This window comes from Macaca nemestrina, chromosome 5 (assembly GCF_043159975.1).
Source record: "Macaca nemestrina isolate mMacNem1 chromosome 5, mMacNem.hap1, whole genome shotgun sequence".
In the NCBI taxonomy this organism is placed as follows: domain Eukaryota; kingdom Metazoa; phylum Chordata; class Mammalia; order Primates; family Cercopithecidae; genus Macaca; species Macaca nemestrina.
In genome coordinates, this window is record NC_092129.1 from 164,970,605 (window position 1) to 164,989,778 (window position 19,174).

Sequence of the window (19,174 nt, forward strand, 5' to 3'; positions counted from 1 at the left end):
TTTATATTCCTAATTTGTTAAGGGTTTTTATCATAGAAATGTGTTAAATTTTGTCACATGATTTTCTTGCATTATTGAGATAAAAATGTATTTTTTGTTCTTTATTGTATTCATATGATATATTACATTGATTTTCATATGTTGAAACAATTATGAGTTCTGGGATAAAACACACTTGGTCATTGTGTACAACTCATTGTAAACGCTGCTGTTTTTGGTTTGCTAGTATTTTGTTGAAGATCTATAGTCATAAAATATATTGGCCTGCTTAGTGATTTTTTTCCCATGTGATATCTGCATGTGATTTTGATAGCAGGGTAATACTGGCATCATGGAATGAGTTGGGAAGTGTTTCCTCCCCTTCAGATGTGCTTATGGCCTCTTTATTTTTTCAGAAGAGTTTGTGAAAGATAGGTATAAATTCTTCTTTAAACCTTTGGTAGAATTAACTGATGACAACTGGTCCTGAAACTTTATTTGTGAGAAGTTTTTTGATTATGAATTCATTCACCTTAATTGTTCTAGGGCTCTTCATTGGAAAAAAAAAATTAGGTCCGTTTTGGTAGTTTGTATCGTTCTCAGAATTTGTCATTTCATCTAGAATATCGAATTTGTTGGCATACAGTAAATTTTGTATACAGATGTAACTCATTCTTCTAAATTTCTTGGTGATATTCTGTGGCATGGATATGCCTTAATTTGTTTAGGTGTAAACAGTTTTTCTCCTGATTTTCCCTATTATGGGCAGTGTTACAAGTAACAAAAAACAAATTGGTCTCATATATTTGAGCATGTTTTTCGCTAGCGATTTATTCTCAGACTTTTATTTTATCTTTCTGTTATAATGTATATGCAATATGATGTTTTAGGCATTCTGTTTCTTTAGCTTTGCAGGCTATTATGTTTAATCACATAATTTTCTCACTTTCACATCACATAGAAGAGGCAATATTAAGTGTTCTCCAAATCCTGTTTTATTTTCCTCTTCTTAAACACACAGGAATACTGTACTCCCGCCCTCCTCTTGCAGTTAGACCAGATGACATGACTATTTCTGGTCAATGGGCTACACACACTGGGGTTTTCCACTTTTAGTCCCATGGAAAAAATAAGCAAGAATGAGTCCTCTATATCAGCAATCCCCAAACTTTTTGGTACCAGGGACTGGTTTCAAGGAAGGCAAATTTTCCACGGTAATGGTTTCAGGATGAAACTTGAAACTGTTCCACTTCAGATCATCAGGCATTAGATTCTCATAAGGAGCATGCAACCTAGATTCCTCACATGTGTGCAGTTCACCACAGGGTTCACGCTCCAGGAGAATCTAATGTTCCTGCTGATCTGACAGGAGGTGGCGCTCAGGTGGTAATGCTTGATGGCCCGCTGCTCACCTTCTGCTGTGTGGCCCAGTTCCTAACAGGCCACGGATGGGTACCGTTCTGCAGCCCAGGGGTTGGGGATCACTGCTGTCCATTCTTTCTTGTTGGGATTGCCTAATAAGATGGCAGAGTTACAAGATAGTGACAGTCTGGCTCTTTGAGCAATAGCTTTGGAAGAGCTTTTTATGCCAGGAGGAGCTTCCTGACTTTATCAGACTTTGTTGTACTACTGACATTGAGACTCTGGGATAATTTGCTACCATCACAGGACCTAGCCAATCCTGACTAATAGAGATGAGTATCCATTCACTCCTCTAATCCTTACCAGCCTTCATTTATTTTGCTTTCTTCTTCTGTCTCCCTAGACAATCTCCTCCTGCTGCGTACATCAACTATATGGTGAATTAAACAAAAGAAGTGATGGCTAGAAGATAGAATAGGTGGGGTTTAAAAATTATGGGGGTGAAAGGAAACTTCACATTTTTCTTGGAAGTAACAAACAAAGCAGCTCAAATCTCAGCTACTTAGGATTGTCTCAGAAGTCTGACCAAAGCTGATTTTCTTTGCCCTTCACTATGTAGTAGGAGACTTGTGTTTTTTTAAATATTTACTTTTTTTTTGGATACATAATAGTTACGCACAGTTATGGGGTACATGTGATATTTTGATACAAGCATACAATGTGTAATGATTAAATCCAGGTAACTGGAGTATCCATTATCTTAAACATTTATCATTTCTCTGTGTTGGAAACATTCCAAATTCTCTTTGCTATTTTTAAATAGTCAATAAGTTGTTATTATTGACTGTAGTCACCCTACTGTGCTATCAAACACCAGGTAGTATTCCTTCTATCCCCTGCCCTCACAAACCTTTTTAGCCTCTGGTAGCCACCGGTGTATCCACTACTTTTATGAGATCTATATTTTTAGCTCCCAGTTATGAGTGAGAACGTGATATGTCTCTCTGTGCCTGGCTTATTTCACTTAACATAATGTCCTCCAGTTCAGTCCACGTTACTGCAAATGATAGGATTTCATTCTTTTCTTTATGGATGAATAATATTCCATTGCCTATGTATATACACCACATTTTCTTTTTATCCATTAATCCATTGATGGACCCTTAGGTTGATTCTATATCTTGACTATTGTGAATAGTGCTGCAAAAATAAAGAGGGGGAAGTTCAGATCTCTCTTCAATATACTGATTTCCATTCTTTTGGATATATACCCAGCAATAGGATTGCTAGGTTATATGGTAGTTATATTTTTGATTTTTGAGGAGCCTCTATATTATTTTTCATAGTGACTGTGCTAATTTACATTCCCACTAACAGTGTGCAAGTGTTCCCCTTTCTCTACATCTTTGGCAGCATTTATTTTCTCTATTTTGATAACACATTTTAACTGGGGTGAGATGGTATCTGATTTTGATTTTGATTTCCTTGATGATGTTGAGCATTTTTTCATATACCAGTTGGTCATTGGTCTTCTTTGGAGAAATGCTTTTTAAGGTCTTTTGCCCATTTTTAATCAGATTATTTGGAGGGTTTTTTTTGTTTTGTTTTGTTTTTTTTGCTATTGAGTTACTTATATATTCTGATTAGCAGTCCATTTTTGGATAGTTTGCAAATATTCTTTACTAATTTTGTATATGGTGAGGGAAGGGGCATAATTCTTCTAATTCAACCTAATTCTGTAGGTGGTTTCTTCACTTTGTTGGTTGCTTCCTTTGCTGTACAGAAGCTTTTTAGTTTGATATGATCCCATTTGTCAATTTTGTAGATGGTGAGATAGGAATCTAATTTTATTGTTCTGCATATGGATATCCAGTTTTCCCAGCACTGTTTATAGAAAAGACTGTCCTTTCCTTAATGTATATTCTTAACAACTTTGTCAAAAATGACTTGGCTGTAAATGCAAGGAATTATTTATGGGTTCTCTATTCTGTTTTATTGGTCTATGTGTCTGTTTTTATGCCAGTACTATGTTTTGGTTACCACAGATTTGTAGTATATTTCAAAGTATAGTAGTGTGATATTTCCTGCTTTGTTCTTTTTGCTCAGGATTGCTTTGGCTATTTGGGGTCTTTTCTGGTTCCACTGGAATTTTACGATTGTTTTTTCTATTTCCTTGAAGAATGCCATTGGTATTTGATAGGGAGTGCATTGAATCTGTAGATTGCTTTGAGTAATATAAATATTTAAATGGTATTAATTCTTCTAATCCATAACATGAGATATCTTTCTTTTTTGTGCATTTTCTTCCATTTCTTTCATCAGTGTTTAGTAGCTTTTATTATAGAGATAAAAACTTTAGTCAAATTTATTCCTAGGTATTTTTTGTGGCTATTGTGAAAATGATTGCTTTCTTGATTTCTTTTCCACATCGTTCACTGTTGGCATATAGAAATGCTAATGATTCTTGTATCCTGCAAATTGACTGAATTAATTTATCAGTTCTACCAGTTTTTTTGGTAAAGTCTTTAAGTTTCTCTAAATATAAAGACACAAACAAGGACAACTCAAATTCTTCCTTTACAGTTTAAATGCCTGTTCTTTCTTTTTCCTGCCTAATTGCCCTGGTTGGGACTTCTGGTACCATATTGAATAAAAGTGGTAAAAGTGGGCATCCTTGTCTTGTTCCAGATCTTAGAGGAAATGCCTTCAGCCTTTCCCCATTCAGTATGACATGAGCCATGGGTTTGTTTTATATGGCTTTTATCAAGTTGAGGTATGTTTCTTCTATACCCAGTTTATTGCGAGTATTTTTATGAAAGGATGTTAAATTTTATTTTATGCTTTTCCAACATTGATTGAAATGATTTTTGCCCTTCATTCTGTTATGTGAGGTATCCTTCATTTTATTATGTGATGTATTATGTTGACTGGATTGTGTATGTTGAAACGTCACTCTATCCCTGAGATGAATCTCATTTAGTTGTGTTAATGATTTTTTTTTCTTTTTTTTTGAGACGGAGTCTCACTCTGTCACCGTGGAGTGCAGTGGCGTGATCTTGGCTCACTGCAAACTCCACCTCCTGTGTTCACACCATTCTCCTGCCTCAGTCTCCCAAGTAGCTGGGACTACAGGCACCTGCCACCACGCCCGGCCACATTTTTGTATTTTTATTAGAGATAGGGTTTCACTGTGTTAGCCAGGATGATCTCAATCTCCTGACCTCGTGGATCTGCCCACCTCAGCCTCCCAAAGTGCTAGGATTACAGGTGTGAGCCACTGCACCCGGCCTTAATGATCTTTTTAATGTGTTGGTGAAGTTGGTTTGTTAGTTTTTTGAGGCTTTTTGCATCTATGTTGATCAGGGAAACTACAGGCCTGTAGTTTTTGTTGTTGTCAAGTCTCTGTCTGGTTTTAGTATCAGGGTAATACTAGCCATCTAGAATGAGTTTGGAAGTATTCCTTCCTCTTCAATTTTCTGAAGAGTTTGAGTAGGATTGGTGTTATTTTTTCTTTAAATGTTTCATAGAATTCAACAGTGAAGCTATCAGTTCCTCAGCTTTTCTTTGATGAGACTTTTTATTACTGTTTCTACTTCATTACTCATTACTGGTCTGTGCAGGTTTTCTATTTGTTTATGGTAAAACCTTCATAGTTTGTATGTTTCTAGACTAAATTCATACATTTCTATTATGTTTTCTAATTTACTAGCATATAGATGCTCATCATAGTCTATAACGGTTCTTTGCATTTCTGTGACATCAGTTGTAATGTCTTCTTTTTTCTCCAATTTTATTTATTGGTTCTTCTGTTTTTGTCTTAGTCTCGCTAAAAGTTTCCAAATTTTATCTTTTCAAAAACCCAAGTTCTTTTGTTGATCTCTTTTTTTTTTTTAGTCTCAATTTTTATTTCTGTTTTGACATGCATTATTTCTTGTCTTCTACTAATTTTAGGTTTGGTTTGGGTTTAGCTCTTTAAGGTGTACCATTACGTTGTTTATTTGAAGTCTTTCTACTTTTATGATGTAGCCATTTATAACAAAAAACTTTCCACTTAGTACTGCTTTTGCTGTATTCCACAGGTTTTGGTATGTTTTCTTTCCATTTTTGTTTCAATAAAAATTTTAAATTTTCTTAATTTCTTTGTTGACCCACTAGTGGTTTGAGAACAAGTTATTTAATTTTCATGTATTTTTATAGTTTCCAAAGTTCTTCTTGTTATTGGTTTAGAGTATTATTCTACTGTGGTCAGAAAAGAAACTTGATATGATTTTGATGTTTCTGAATTTGTTAAGACTTGTTTTGTGGCTTAACGTATAGTTGATCCTGGAGAATGTTCCATGTGCTGATGAGAAGAATGTTTTCTGCATCTGTTTGGTGAAATGTTCTACAAATGTCAGTTAAGTTGATTTAGCCTAGCATGTAGTTTAATTCCAATATTTCTTTGTCGATTTTCTGCCTGGATGATCTGTCCATTGCCGAAACTGGGTTTTGAGGTCCTCTGCTATCATTGTACTGCAGTCTATCTTTAATACTCGCTTTAAATGTCTGGGTGATGTATTAGTCTGTTCTTGCATTGCTATAAAGAAATACCTGAGACTGAGTGGTTAGTTATAAAGAAAAGAGGCTTAATTCACTAGTGGTTCTTCAGGGTGTCCAGGAAGCATGGCTGGGGAGGCCTCAGTAAACTTACAATCGTGGCAGAAGGCAAAGGGAAACAAGCACATCTTATGTGACCATAACAGAAGGAAGAGAGAGAAAAATGAAGGAGATGACACAAACTTTTAAACATCCAGATCTCATGAGAACTCACTGGCTATATAGTACCAAGGGTGATGTCACTAAACCATTCATAAGAACTCCACCCCCATGATCTAATCACCTTCCACCAGGTCCCACCTCCAACTCTGGGATTACAATTGAACATGAGATTTGTGTGAGGACACAAGTTTAAACCATAACAATTGCTTTAATTTTGGTCGCATATATAATACAATTGGTTGCATATATATTTAATACAATTAAATACAGTTGTTATATCCTCGTGCTGAATTGACTTATTAATCATTATATAATGACTTTTGTCTCTTTTTACAGTTTTTGACTTCAAATGTACTTTAAGTATAGCTACTTATTGTTCTTTGTTGGTTTCAGTTTGCACAAAATATCTTTTTCCATCTTTACTTATTTTTCATCCATTTTTACTCTCAGTCCACATGTCTTTATAGGTAAAGTGAGTTTCTTGTAGAGAGCACATAGTTGTGTCTTATTTCTTTATTCAGCTACTTCATGTCTTTTAACTGGAGAATGTAGTCAATTTATATTCAGTGTCAATAAATCTTCTCTTTCTTACTGGCTTTGTGGATAAATGATTTTCTCTGGCAGTATGTTTTAATTCATTTTTCCTTTTTAGTGTATTTGTTAGATTTTTGCTTTATGGTTACAATAAGGGTTGAAACAAATATATTAGAGTTGTAACAAGTTATTTTAAACTGATGACAACTTAACTTTGATCCCAAAGAAGAAAAGACAGAAGCAAAGAAAAATTAAAATACTCCACGGTTTAACTCCATCCCCCTAGTTTTTGACTTTTTGTTGTATGTTGTATCTATATATCTTCTTACAATTCCTATCTCTTAACAAATCTTTGGAGTTATTATTTCTTATAGATTTGCTTCTTAGTCTTTATACTAAATGTACGCATGGTTTACACACTGCAATGGCAGTATTAGAGAATTCTGTGTACTTAACTTTTTCCAGTGACTTTTCTACCTTTAGGTGATTTCTTGCTGCATGATAGCATCCTTTCTTGCAGTTGGAAAACTCCCTTTAACATTTCTTATAAGACACGTCTGGTGATGATGAATTATCTCAGGTTTTGTTCATCTGGGAAAGTCTTTATTTCTCCTTTGTATTTGAAAAATAGCTATGCTGGGTACAGTTTCCTTAGTTGGAGCTTTTTTTTTCCCTTTAGCACTTTGGATATGTCATTCTCATTCCCTCCAGGCCTGTAAGGGTTCCTCTGAGAAGTCTGTTGCTAGATGTATCAGACCTTAGATGTTACTTGCTTTAATCTTGCTGCTTTTCAGATCCTTTGTTTTTGACCTTTGGGAGCTGATTATATGCCTTGGGACAGTCTTATATGGATTGTGTCTCGATGTTCTGTGAACTTCTTGTACCTGAATATTAATAATTTTACCCAGGTTTGGAAAGTACTTTATTATTTATTTGAATAAATTTTCTACCCTGATCTCTTTATCTACATCCTCTTTGTGGACAATAACTCTTAATTTTGCCTTTTAGAGACTTTTTTTTAGATTTTGTAAGCACGCTGTATTCTTTTTATTTTTTCTTCTCTTCCTATTTTTAAATAGCTCATCTTTGAGTTCACTACTTCCTTCTTTTGCTTAATTCTGTTGTTAAGACAGTGTTGCATTTTTTAGTTTATCTATTTAATTTTTCAGCTCCAGTTTTTTAAATGTCAATGTCTTTGTTAAATTTTTTGGATAGATTTATGAATTCCTTCTCTGTGTTATCTTGAAGTTGGCTGAGCTGCCTCAAAATATTTATTTTGAATTTCCTATCTGAGAGATTATATCTCTGTCACTCGAGGGTTGTTCACTGGTGCCTTATTTAGTCTGTTTGGTGAGGTAATATTTTCCTGGATGTCCTTCATGCTTATGAACATTTGTCTTTGTTTGGGCATTGAATCGTTAAGATATTTGTTCTAGTCTTCACAGTCTGGCCTTGTTTGTTTGGGACTCAGTTGCCTCCTGCTTGGGTGATGAAGTCTCCTCTGGCCCAGGGCTTGCCTTAATGGCATCAACAGAATTCTGCCCTGTGCTGTGTTCTGACTGTGACACGGTGGGACTGAGTTCCAATGCCAAGTTCCAAATTCACTTTGCTCTGCCTCCTCCAAGCACAGATTTTCTCTCTTGACTGTGCTGCTGGGAGTTGGGGTAGGGATAGTGTAGGGAACATGAGAGACTCTCCTTCCTACCCTCTTCAATGTGTCCTAGTTATTATGCTAAACCCAGGTACTCTGATCACTCACCTGATATTTTTGGTTCTTATGAAGGTGCTTTTTTGCATGGATAATTGTTTGATTTTATGTTCCTGCAGAGGTTGAGGGAGGGAATTTCTGGAGGGTTCTAGTCGGCCACCTTGCTCCACCTCCTTCAGTAGGAGTCTTATCTTTGTAGCGTGGTCTTCCCAATAATTTTCTATGGACTTTTAATAATTATGTCAAAAATTAATTTACCAAAATAATTTTGAAGCGATATCATGCCAATTTTAAGTGATAATGCATATTCAACCTAAACTAAATTAAGCCAAACTAAAAACTAGGAAAAAGTTATTAAAAAATTGCATCTAACAATTTTAATCTGACATGATTTTAATGAAAGCAATAAATTACTTGAAATAGAAATCATACCATTAATATTCCATATAGATTATTTAAACAACTTTTCTATATATGTTGAGAAGGAAATAAAAATTGAGACAAAATTTTGTAGATGAGAAAGGAAAAGACAACATAATTTCTAAGTAATATGCTTGGATAAATGCTATTTTTAAATAGCAGCTAATAATTTTAATTTGACATGAATATAATAAAAAATGCGACTAAGGTGAATGAAAGAATTGTAGGACTTCATATTGTCTTCATCATATCAGGTAACATGTACCAAAATGTCCCTCTAAATTAAAAAATAATTAAACTATCAATAACTTGTAGTCAGCATAGATTGAAATTACATATTTTAATTTCAGTAATCATCATTAATTAACTCCTTCTCTGAAAGATGATATAATATGGAACCTCTATTTCTCTTTTCTTCTTTGTTGATTTTATAATATTTAATTTGTGATGGTTTATTATATATCTGTTCTATTCTGCAATAATAATTACCTCAGTTGTTTTATCTTAGGTCATACTTAAATGAAGTAAGTGTTCAGCCACCTGTTGTATAACCATGGTTATACATAATAACGAATACAATTTCTGTATTTTTTATTATGATTTATCTCCTCATCGGTTGCATTTAATCTTCAAGTAGGGTTTAAGTTTCATTTTTGTAAAATTTCATTAAACCTGTTATTTAATGTATAGAAATGCCTTTCTGTTGTATTTATAACTGAAGAGCAATTTGCTCTACATAATGGAGACTTTGTTACATTGTTTCTGAAACTCAATATTTATTCTGAGGCCAATCAGATTTCCCACTTGTTATGTAACTTGCTTTTTTTTCCTGAAACTTGAAGAATGGATTTTTGAAATTTAATAACTAAATATGTTTTTATTAGTTTTTTATTAACTTTTCTTGACATGTGCCATATATTTAGTCATTCATTTACTTTAGGTAAATTTCCCTCTTCTATATCTCTCATTATTTTCTGTTCTATTTGTTGGTGTCTTTACTTCAGCAGTATCAATAGCCTTATGGTGGATGCAATATAGTTTATATACCTATTGTCTAATTATTTAAACCTGTTGTCAGTTTATTTTTATTCACTATAACTAAATAAATCATTATCTCCATGATGACTTCTATGTCCTGCTGCTTCTAATTTTTTTATCTATACTGTTTATTTTGTATCATAGTTTTTTTTCTTAGAATATTCCTTTTCTCATAATTCTGACCTTTTATTACATTATTGTGCTTTCCTTGTTTTACTAAATCTATGTCCTTATTGGATTATTCAATAAATGCAAAACACCAACAAAGGAATTTTAGTTCCTTGGATTGTATATTCTTTCAAATTGGATTATCTGTGTTATGTTTTAAAATCAACGCCTTTCTCCATTTATATATTAACATATTTTTATTTTGGGGCTGTAATATATTTTCATCACTCTCAAACCATTTTTTTCCTCTTGCACCTTTGTTAATATCTTATATTTACTATGAAATGGTGTATGTGGTTTCTCCTTGACATCACTCTTACCTTATCTGGGATTATTTCTCTTCCCCCTATGTACTAGAAGGTACAGAGAACAGACAGAAGAGAGTGGGAAGCACAGCTGGGACTGATTGCAGTCTTTGAGGAGGTCCTGGGTTTACTCTTCTTGCTGAGATCCCACCAGATGTTCTTCATTGGACTCCATTACACCAAGCTTGGCATGAATTCAAGTCTTTTGGGCTTTGGCTCACTTCCCTAATTTAGCACTGTATGCTGGAGCAACAGAATCTGTGGCCCTTCCTGCTTCTGCCAAGGTCCAGATGTGATTTGTAGAGCATCCACTAAGTGTTTTATCTTGATTTTCCCAGACCCATCAATTCATCCCTTCATCCCACTCCTTTCAAGTTACAGAGCATTCAGATTCAGGATTTGTGTCACTTCTTATATCCCCTGTGTTGCTTCTGTAGGTGGAAGAAGAGTTGGGAATTCTGTTGACCTGGCCATGACACCAGAATTTTCTGTTACTTCATTGGTCATAATTTTTTGAGGTTATAATCCTTCCCCATTTCTTTCTGCTGATGGGAAAATTGGCAGGGTTGTTTTTGTTTTGCTTTTTTTATTGGAGGAGGAAGATTCTGTACCATAACTTCACAGCACCACCATCCCACAGATAAATAACTATTTTTAAATGTATTTGTGAGATATGCATCTTAAGAGATTAGAGCAAAAATACTAATGTATAAAAATAAGCAAGCAAGTGCATGAAACACCTAACTTCGATGGCTTGGACTATCAAATACTAACACTTATCAACATTTAGTGTCCATTTTATACAAAATACTAGGCCTGGTGCTATGAGAGACATAAAGGTGCATAAGTAGGGACAGGAAAATGGAAAGAGGCAACTATGCTTATACCACTGTATAAGGTAGAATTAATTACTTCCAATAACAAATCACAGACAAAATGTAAATGTGAGTTATAGTGGGGAGATAGTATATCCAGTTAAGGGAATATCAAAATGCATAATGAAAAACATGGCATTTATAATGTATTCCAAAAGATGGTCAGGGATGGGGGCAGGTACATTTAAAGAAAAGAAAGTAAAAGGATAAGCATTAGATATGAAGGTAGAAGAGCATAGAGTGTAGCTAGAAAAGAACAAGTTACATAACATGTGTAAAACAAATAAGTTTACACATATTGGAGCAGTGAAAAAAGCTGGAAGTGGAGCATGTAGATGCAGTGTACTTAACTGAATGCCGGAGTGACTTAACCCTATAAGGTAATGGAGAATAAAAACCACGAGCAGTTAATAAGCAAGAGTATGACACGAATAGGCCAGTGAGGATAAACATTAATCTGGCAGCGGGATAGAGGCTGAATCCTGGGCAAGTGAAAAAAATGTTACATTGAGTGTCATGAGATTTAGACTCTCGGTCCAGCTTTACCACACTACCCATATGTGTGAGATTAAGTGAATCATTTGACCCCTTTTGTTCCCATTGAGCTCTCTGTAAAATAAAGATGGTGAACTTGGCTTCTAATATTTATTCTAGCTCTCAAATAGCATAGGCCTATATATTATAATGATGCAAACATGGGAAATATAGAAACTCTTTAGTATATAGCATACGTCTGGCAAAAAATAAATGGAAAAATAAATTATGATTGAAGTGTTTATAGAAAAAAATATTTTATACGCAAGGGAATTTACGAAGGTAGAGTCAAGAAGTCAAAGAAATTGTATGAAAAGATGACTCCGAGTTTCTGATTTGGCCTTATTAGGAGAATACAGATAACTTTCAGAAGAAGTGTGAACACCAAGCTGGGGAGCTTTTTTGAAGAGCAGGATCTTTCTATCAAAATGGGATAGTGGAAGATTAAAGTAGTGATGACTACATATAGGAATACAAAGTTGACAGTGAGAGACGCAAGTCTGATACTGCAAAAGAAAAATGTAAGAAACTTAGGACTCAACTTTATCAATGAGTTTAACTATAGAAATGCACTAGGGACTGAATGGTGTCCCCCCAAAATTTATATGTCAAAGCTCTAATCCTCAATATGATGATCTCCAGAGATGGAACTTTGGGGAGGTAATTGGGTTTAGATGAGGTTATGAGGATGGGGTCCTCATGAAGGGATTAATGCTCTTATAAGGAAAGGTCAGAGAATGCTCACTTGATCGCATATGCTCTTGTATTCTCTCTCTCTCTCCTCTACCCCCACCATAAAAGGACACAACAAGAAGATGGTTGTCTATGAGGCAGGAAGAGAGCCTTCACAAGGAACCAAATCAATGGGCACCCTGATCATGAGACTGCCAGCCTCCAGAACTGTGAGAAAGAAATGTCTGCTGTTGAATCCACACAGTCCACAGTATTTTGTTACAGCAGCCTGAGCAGATTAAAATAAAGAAACGTAACTTGTGAGATAGAAAGGTAAGAAAAAGAAAATGCAACATAAAGCCTATGCTTAAGGGAGTGCTTATTAGTAGTTAAGACGAGCTAGGCAAAATATAAGTGGTAGAGAAATGAAAGATGACAACACTCATAACTTGCCCATTCATGCAACAGATACTTGCAGAGTATTTATTGAAGGACCCTGCACTGGCACTTAGGGATCAAAGTTAAATCCCACCTTCCCATCTGACAGAGATAAGACATATACTGTTTTTTATTCAGGTAAATTATGCATACCCATTAAAAGATCTGTAGATAAATGCCTTTGGATTTCTAAGACGGGGGATATTATTTCAACCGGGAGAAACACAGGAATATCATTTTATATAGTAGGTAGCATTTGGTCTAGACCTTATAGAGAAATAAGATGTTCGCATGGACAGAATGCTGTATGGGGAACTCCAGATGGAACAGTTCGTATTAGCTCTGGTACCAGAGTAGTGAGTATCTTTGCAGGAAACCTCAGGTGTAATCTTACGGAGCTCTGGAAAGACCATAACGAAATAACTATTTATGGAGATGGCTGGCAAAGTTAAGGATGTGGACAAGGGACATGAGGGGCCTAGGGACAGGCAACAGTGAGAAGTCACTCCTAGGAAAGAGTGTTCAAGGAGCTAGTAAAGAGTGTAGCCACGTGGAAAGAATGGCCTGACAGAATGGCTCATCCTAGAGGGATGCAGCCACTGCAAGAGCCATGATGCTGATGCAGGAGAAGAGGGAGACAGGAGACAGGAGACAGGAAGAGACAGGAGGAGACAGGAGGAAAAGCCTCAACCTCTCTCTTCCCACTCTCCAACCTCCCTGCTTGAACTCTCACCAGCTGATCCCAACAAGAAACACGGTCAATAGGAACAGCTCAGTGGAGCACAGCTTGAGGTAGAAAATGGAGTGGGGTAGGGACCAAGAGGAAAATAATTGCCATAGCTACTGAGACAGGAGAGAAGAAAATGTGTATGTGAGAAAATGGTTCGTTTTGGCTAGAATAAATGATGCATGAGGGCAAAAAGCCAGAGTGTGCTTATAAAAGTAAATGGTAGCTGAAATTCATCAGAATAATGACAAAACAAAGGGAAATGGAAAAACTTTTGAATCTGGCGCTTAACTCATCAGGGATGTTTAGTGCCTTTCCTGGAAATTACAGATAAAAGCAACAGGAATGGAGAGAAATGACATCAGAACATAAGAGGTACCACAAAATATAGTTAGTTTTTAGAAATGTGAATGCAACAGTGGCCAGAAAGAGGCCGGAGGAAGAAAGCAGTACTCTGATTCCTCCATCTCACTCAATGAGGTAAACAGAAAGAATGCCATTTCTTTTCTTGGACAAGGGCAGCATAGTCTTCAGACACTTGCTGGGATCAGGAGGGACAGGCTACTTCCATGATTTGGGTCATTGTGAGGGAAATAGTTAAAACAAATGAAGGACAGGAGATCAGGGGAACTATTTGTGGGACTAGTAGAAAGAAGGCAGCAGTGGAGCGGGGAGAGGTGGAACAGAGCTAAAGAGGAAGGAGAGAAGGAAAAGGGATGTCAGAGGATGGGATGGTGATTTTTAATGGCAGGATCACAGAGTCACGTTGTCAGAAAGTTGAACAAATATATATATGCCCCTGTGGGAATTCTAGAGAGGAAAACCAGCCATGAGACCTTTCTAAGTATATACTCTTAAGAGAAATCTTGATATGGTATTCGACCTCAGAGGTTAAGGAAGAGTGGGTTTCAGGAAGGACCTGGGGGGCGGTTAGCTACACACAGAGAGGTGTGCTGCAGCCAGTTTGCACCAGCTCCTGAGAATCAATTGTTACATCTCTTTCCAACTCTGGGCTCTGTGGCTTCATATAAATACCAAAATAGGTCATGGTAGGTGTAGTTCTACCCATAGAAACTGACAAATGCTACAGATGTGAGAGGGTCCCCTTCTCACAAAGTCAACACCCCAGAGCCTATTACTAAATCTTTACGAGCACACCACTGATCTGCTGCAGCTTCAATTTGAGGACAGGCTGTTGCAATGAGCACTGAGGATGGTGTTGCATGAGAACATTTTCATGAAAGCAGCAGCACCTTCTGCCAGAGGTCACCGGGTGAGTGTGCACTGAGCAGGTGCAGGCACGGTCCTCCTTAAAAGACTGGAATGAGTGGCTGTTCATTGATAAGAACTAAATTTTGATCGAGCTGAGAGAATTCCAGATGATGCAACCTGGAAGAAGCTAAGCAAATAAAAATAAATCATCAACAACCTGTCAGACATGCAGAATTCAGTGAATAGAAAATTAACCCATTCCTCTGAACTGAGCAATGCTTGATTTAGCTTCAGTGAGCCTCACAAGTGGAAGCTGGAACTTTCTTCCTGTTTGTGTCTACTGCAAAAAGTAAAAATACACACCACCTACCTGAAGCCTGTCATGATACTTGTGTTTCTGTAGGAATATTTTCTAAAACACCTTAAGTTACTGCTAGAAATTGCCAGCAACTGTGTCTGTGTTTTCCCATTTTTGAAAGACAGTAATACCCTCAATGCCTTAGAATTGCTCCTTCCCACCTTCTGATGCCTTGTCCTGGGCTTAGTGGATGTAAATTAACTCTGCTGTTGAATAAAGAAAATTTTATTCTAGGAATACAGTGCTGAATACAAAAAGAGAGTCATCAATTTTGTCTTTCTTTTCATTTTCTCTCCTTGACCCTTTTCTTCTTAACTATCCTTCTAATTTTTTTTTTTCTAGCTAGCATGTTTTCTATGTCTGTCACATATACAGGGTTTCTTGGGGACTAGAAGTGCATAAGAAGTTTAACAAGGGGCGATTTACCTGCTTAATGTTATTGTTCACATAGCACAGTCATTCATCATCAATTCAGTAATGTTTGTTAATCACCTGTGATGTGAGAGACACTGTTCTAGACATATTATATCCTACACAGCAACATCTTCTAAGGTATATATTAAAACAGAAGATACAGACTTCAGGCAGGTCCATTCTGCTCTGATTTGGGTTTGAAATCAACAGTTCCATATTTGTTTTCATTTATTTTTAATATAAATTTCCTTGAGTATAGTTAGTATACAACATGATGTTATAGGATACATATATATAGTGAAAAGACTATTATAGTGAAGCAAAGTAACCTATTTGTAACTGTATTAGTCTGAATACTCTTGTATATTGACCATGTGAATGTCTTTCACTTTATTATTTTTATTTTCTTAGCCTTACATCTTGGGAAATATTAAGTTCTCAGAGTGGAAGCAGTTCAGATGAGCCATACTGTAGGAAATACACTATTACTATAAAGGATACTTGCAGGAGAGCACTGTGCATTTCCTCCCTCGGTGTCAGCCAAATACACATAAAAAGTTGGGGCAGTGATACAATTAAAATGTTAGTTGAAGGATGCCTACAGGGCCCAGGCACAAAAGTGTCACCTCTTTTGTCAGTCAACTGCCTGACATCCCTACAATCAGCCTCTGCTTCTTCCTATTATAACAAAAGTCTTTCTTAAAAATGTAAGTAATGTCTACCACTTACAAAATTTTAGTTTCAGCTGTGCAAGGTAGCCCTCACCTGTAATCCCAGCATTTTGGGAGGCTGAGGTGGGAGGGTCGCTTGAGACCATCAGTTTGAGACCAGCCTGGGCAACATGGTGAAATTCTTTCTCTGCACACGCACGCGTGCGCACGCGCACACACACACACGCGCGCCAGGCATGGTATGAGTGCCTGTAGTCCCTGCTACTAGGGAGGCTGAGGTGGGAGAATCACTTGAGCCCAGGAGTTTAAAGTTGCAGTGAGCCATGATCACACCACTGCACTCCAGCCTGGGCAACAGAGCGAGACCTTGTCTCTGAAAAACAGACAAATCAAAATTTAGTTTCTTAAAGAACACCTTAAATAGGGCTCTGAGCCATTTTTCAAATCACATGTATGTTTTCACAGGAAATGGGGCAGGGGGATAGGAAATAACTGAAATACAGGCTGTGTAGAGGAGTATCCACAGGGGAAGACAGAAGTTAGCAAAAAAGCATGGTGTGGAGGATGGTCTAACTGAGAAAGAGAGGCATTACCAGAATATAAGATCTGCTGCAGTTAGAAGAGACCCAAAATAACATTGTGTCAAATGGAGACAACTTTATATCTCTGTTGTTTAACGGCCCAGAGAGACATGGGCAGGGCTAGCATTGTGAGTCAGCTCCATGGGGTCATCCAGGGACCCAGGCTCCTTCTACCTTGTTGCTCTACATCCCTAAAGTGTCGCTCTCCCTCCAGGTCTCACTACTACAAGCTAAAAATTCCCAAGTTCATTACACCTGTGCTTTCAATCAAGTTTGCTCTGCCAAGCCCCATTGCCACTCTACTTTGTCATCATGTCCCCGGTACAGCCTTCTTGTCCCTACTAGATACCCAATAGGTGGCAATATAGGCATTGATGGATCCTACTGGGCTCTGATAGGCTCTAATGCCCACTGACTGTTTGTTTTGCTAAATCTGTAGGGTTATCTGTGGTTAGGTAGGGGAAAATGCTTCTTTCTCTTCTGGTTACACCATGGTCTAGAGTTTCCAAAGTAAGATTGTTTATACTCCAGTGTTCTGTAAATTTTTATCAGAAAAAAACTAAATAAAATAATTCCAGCTTTAATGGACAGTCCCTATTCTCCACTGCTCTAGATATGTATCCAAGAGGAACTAAGTTGTAAGATACACATGGAAAATAACAATCATACTGTGTTCAGAATCACTCCCCCTAACTTACAACTACATCTCTATTATAGTAAGCTCATTTACCTAGGCTCCCTTCCCCCAAACAAGATCTCCTGTCCTCATCCTACCCCTCCAAATATCTTCTGTTAGACCTGCCCCACCAGTTCAGTGACATGCTCTGATCACTTATATTTAAAGTGAAGTTCAGCTAGACACAGCATTGGCACAAGGAAATAGGTTGGGGCATAATACTTTGAAAATCATAACACATGAGAAACAGAACAACACATCAGTTTGTTCATTGGGAGCCCCTCATAGCATGAGGTACACTATTCAAGACAGTAAAAGTGTCTCAAATTGTGATATCTGTATTATTCAAAGTAGCCAACTATTGGGTATAGCAACCTGCTTGAGTGTTGGGTCTATTGATTGAAAGTTCTATTATAATTCTAAAGTGGATTTAATCTACTATGTTGTAAATGTCAGTAAATATTAATTTTGAAACAAAAAAGTCATTTTTTAACAATACAGCAATAGTATTCCTTAGGATTTACACGAAAGAGTTAAAAACCACAATAAGATACTATCTCACACCAGTCAGAATGGTGATTTTTAAAAATTCAGGAAACAACAGATGCTGGCAAGGCTGTCAAGAAATAGGAACGCTTTTACATTGTTGGTAGGAGTGTAAATCAGTTCAACCATTGTGGAAGACAGTGTGGCGATTCCTCAAGGATCTAGAATCAGAAACACCATTTGGCCCAGCAATCCCATTACTGGGTACCTACCCAAAAGATTATAAATCATTCCACTATAAAAATACATGCACACGTATGTTTATTGCAGCACCACTTAGAATAGCAAAGATTTGGAACCAATCCAAATGTCCATCAATGACAAACTGGATAAAGAAAATGTGGCAAATATACACCATAGAATACTATACAGCCATAAAAAAGAAGGAGTTCATGTCCTTTTCAGGGACATGGATGAAGCTGAAAGCCATCATTCTCAGCAAACTAGCACAAGAACAGAAAACCAAACACCACATGTTCTCACTCATAAGTGGGAGGTGAACAATGAGAACACATGGAAACAGGGAGATGAACAACACATACAGGGACCTGTTGGAGGGTGGGTGGCAAGGGGATGGAAAGCATTCATTAGGAGAAATACCCAACGCATGCAGGGCTTCAAATCTAGATGACGGGTTGATACGTACAGCAAACCACCATGGCACATGTATACCTATGTAACAAACCTGCACGTTCTTCTGCACATGTATCCCAGAACTTAAAGTAAAATTAAAAAAATATATATGTCCAAACAAAAACTTCCACATGATGTTTTAGTTTCATTCATAATTGTCAAAAAGTAACCAGGATGTCCTTCAGTGGGTGAATGAGTAAATAAAGTGGAATACATCCAGACAACAAAACATGATTCAATGTTTGAAAAATGAGTTACCAAGCTACAAAAAGACATGCAAGAAACTTAAATGTATATTACTAAGTGAAAGAAGCTAATTGATAAAGACCACATACTGCATGATTCCAACTAGATAACATTCTGAAAGAGGCAAAACTATGGAGACAGTTAAAAGACCAGTGGTTTCCAGGGATTAGAGAGAAGGAAGGGATGAATAGCTGAGCACGGAGGATTTCTAGAGCAGTGAACCTACTCTGTGTGACACAACAATGTTAGACACCCCATTATACATTTTTTCCATGCCCACAGAATGCACAACACAAAGAGTGAACCCTAATGTAAACAA

At 36.8% G+C, this 19,174-nt stretch overlaps 2 long non-coding RNA genes across 4 annotated transcripts in view; one reads left to right on the plus strand and one right to left on the minus strand.

Moving 5' to 3' along the window:
* Positions 1-19,174, plus strand: part of LOC105482505 (uncharacterized) — a 170,746-nt gene that overhangs the window by 98,187 nt on the left and 53,385 nt on the right. For 2 of the 3 annotated variants that reach the window (XR_987671.3, XR_011624004.1), the window contains exons 1-2: positions 8,074-8,375; positions 12,483-12,686. This is a non-coding gene — a long non-coding RNA (uncharacterized lncRNA). Of the gene's footprint in view, positions 1-8,073; positions 8,376-12,030; positions 12,687-19,174 lie in introns of those variants that run through there. The other variant, XR_011624003.1, reaches the window with a different exon arrangement.
* Positions 1-19,174, minus strand: part of LOC105482507 (uncharacterized) — a 166,039-nt gene that overhangs the window by 54,267 nt on the left and 92,598 nt on the right. The window lies entirely within an intron of this gene.